This window comes from Eubalaena glacialis, chromosome 17 (assembly GCF_028564815.1).
Source record: "Eubalaena glacialis isolate mEubGla1 chromosome 17, mEubGla1.1.hap2.+ XY, whole genome shotgun sequence".
NCBI classification, from domain to species: Eukaryota; Metazoa; Chordata; class Mammalia; order Artiodactyla; family Balaenidae; genus Eubalaena; species Eubalaena glacialis.
The window spans coordinates 18,037,662-18,041,230 of NC_083732.1; positions in this window are offsets into that span (position 1 = coordinate 18,037,662).

Here is a 3,569-nt window from a genome sequence, read left to right on the forward strand (position 1 = left end):
GTTTCGTGGGAGACAATTTTTCTACGGAGGGGGTTGGGTGTGTGTGTGGGGGGATGGTTCAGGCAGTAATGCGAGCGATGGGGAGTGATGGGGAGTGGCAACTGAAGCCTCGCTCGCTCGCCCGCCACTCACCTCCTGCTGTGCGGCACTGCTCCTAACGGCCGCGGACCGATACCCAGGGTTGGGGACCCCTGCTCTATTAGACTTCAAGTATTCACTGATGCTGATGAGAAGACTGCTGTCTCTCATGGGGATTCTTGTTCCTTTGTAGGTAATCTGTTTTTCTCTCTCTGGAAGGTTTTAGTCTTTTCTTTATCCTTGATTTTAAATTTCACAAGTTTGTCTCTAGGGGTGGGGATTTTAAAAATTCATCTTGTTTGTGCTGGGTGGGACTTCCCCACCCCAAGAAGAATGGCTCTTACCTCTGATTCCACCTTCTTTTCTACATGTTTTAAAGGGTATGGTCGGGCTTCCCTGGTGGCATAGTGGTTAAGAATCCGCCTGCCAGTGCAGGGGACACGGGTTCGAGCCCTGGTCCGGGAAGATCCCACATGCCGCGGAGCAACTAAGCCTGTGTGCCACAACTACTGAGCCTACGTGCCACAACTACTGAGCCGGCATGCCACAACTACTGAAGCCCGTGTGCCTAGAGCCCATGCTCCACAACAAGAGAAGCCACCGCAATGAGAAGCCCACACACCGCAACAAAGAGTAGCCCGCGCTCGCCGCAACTAGAGAAAGCCCACGTGCAGCGACGAAGACCCAACGCAGCCAAAAATATAAATAAATTTATAAAAAAAAAATAAAGGGTATGGTCCCTTCGTTCTGGTTTATCCATCAGTAGAATCCCATGTGCTTTCAATCTTCAAAAAAAATCTTCAAAATCTCTGGGCTGATTCCCACTCCCGCCTTCTCATCTATGTTATAGACTTATTCTCTTCCGTGAATTCTGTAATCTCAATGAGATTTGAGGAAGAAGGTAAACATGTATATCCATCTGTCACCTTGACCTAGAAGTTTCACTTCTCTTTCAATATACTCATTACCTGGTTGCTTATACTTCAGAATGCTCAGGTTGTCTAAATCAACTTACAGTTATTTGTATGAAACTTCACTAGAATATTCTTAGAGGGCAGAACCAGTCTTATTTTACATCATTTTGGTGCATACCTAGAAAAGATGGCTAATTAAAGTTCTTATGCCAGAGTAGAACTAAACTTAAATTATTGCTATGGCTTTTTATGCATAATTGCAACATTCTTGAATAAAAACATTGCAAGCAAGGCCCTAAAAAAAGAATAGTGAGATTATAGTTCACCTTGTTCCTTTTTCTACGCTTTTCTTTTCCCTTCTCTTATTTTTTTCTTTTTCCACTTTTCTCTTCTAAGTGATCACCATCTCTAATTCCTTTCCCCTTCTTTCCTGAGTGGGTATATTTATTTTTGTTCAAATTATTTTTCTCGTGCACTTTTGAAAAGCAGCCTATTAAGTAATGCTAGGGCCCGTAAATCATTGTAGAGTGTCCGTGGAAAGGACCCCAAGATACTTGTTAAAAAGGAATATCAAAGAAGTCTTAAATTCTTTGATCTTTATCTCTGAAAATAGAACTTTTGGTTCTTCATTAATCACTTGGACTACATGTTTCAGTTCTGTACTGTTTCCTTTGCTAGAACTAATAACAAGCTTTTCAAGACCATTATTTAATATTATGTCTTCTAGCCCATGAAATTCTTCTCAAGAATAGAAATAAAAATATGCTTTAATATGAAAGTAATTAATGGCCATGTACTGAAAGCTAAATATGTAATTTGAAAAATTGATTTTATACAACTCAAATATGCTAACTATTATAACACATGTTGGAACCATAAATACATCATAGCTTTATTGCTGTTAATCATCATAACTATGCCTATCAATTCTGAAGTGTTTTGTTTTGGTTTTGGTGAAATTTTTGTTTATTCTCTGACCAGTCCGGAAGATTTAGGTATTTTCTAGTCAAACAAAGAAAGAGCTTTTAAAAATGTGAACAGAAAGTTTATTTACTGGTATAAAATTTTAAGTAACATTGAAAATTACCCAAGTATGCCTTCAAAAGTTTTGCTTTACAGATCTTAGAAATGGTCTTAAAATGTTAATAATGAACTTATAGTTGAAGTTCCCAACCCTGATGAGACTTAAATTTTAATTATTAATCTCTGAAGAATTTAATTTACCACAAAAACAATTCTGACAGTTAAATGAACATATAGTCAGAAATATTGTTACTCTCAGCATTAAATACTGGGGACTTTTCCATCCCTGTTAAACTTGCTGTTGTCATTATGTCATTACATGATAAGTACCAAGAAATATGTATTTTAGTAAATCATTTGTTAGTAAATAATATTTTATACAAATGAAACCAAAGGAATTTCATATACAGGCATACCTTGTTTTATTGTGCTCCTCAGATATTGCATTTTTTTAAACAAATTGAAGGTTCATGGCAACGCTGCATCGAGTTAAGTCTACAGTGCCATTTTTCCAATGGCATTTGCTCCCTTTGTATGTCTGTGTCACGTTTTGGTAATTCTCACAATATTTCAAACTTTTTCATTATTATTCTGTTTGTTAAGATGATCTGTGATCTTTGATGTTACTACTCGCTAAAGGCTCAGATGATGGTTAGCTTTTTTTGGCAATAAAGTATTTTTCAATTAAGGTATATACATTGTTTTTTTAGGAAATAATGCTATTGCGCACTTAACAGACTTCAGTATAGTGTAAACATAACTTTCACATGCACTGGGAAACCAAAACTTTCTTGTTACTTGCTTTATTTTGGTGGTCTGGAACCGAACCCAAATACCTCCGAAGTTTGCCGGTAGTTTAAATCTTGAGATTCAATTCTCCAAAGAAAATATCCTGAATTTAAAATTTGTTTCAGAAACGAAAAGGGCTTCGCTTTTACAGCACAGTCTTTGGCATCGACAGGCTCTCCATTGAAGCTGAGTTCTGGATGAGAAGCTGAGATTTGGCTCTGACTGCAGCCCAGATCCTGCAACAAGGCACTTTGTCTCTGGTCCATTGATTTTCCAATCATAAAATAAGGAGACTAATACTTCTCTGTGTGTGTGTGGCAGGGAGGGGCATGGGGGTGGGGCGGGGATCATAGCATTCGTAATAAATCTATGCCTTCCATAATCTATACCTCTGCCTTCTACTCCAAACAAAAGAAAATACATGCTGTAGGGCAAAAAAAAAAAAAAAAAAAGAAGTAGTAAGTTTACTTCAATTAAACTTGAAGTTGGACTCCAAAATTATTTTAGTCAACTTCAGGCTTTAAGCCTTGGAAATAATTTTGGATATTAATGATGGTAGAATGTCCATAATTAAAGCAATTGTTTCATTCATTGGTGCCAAAATTTCACTTCATGGAAATTATAACATTTAAAGGAACTTGTGCTGACCTAGAACAACCTGTGGAAAATTATTTGTGACAATTTGCTTGAACTTATTATTTCAGAATTTATGGAATAATACATGGGAAATGTATGTGTGAGTGTACATATATCTGTAGACATTTT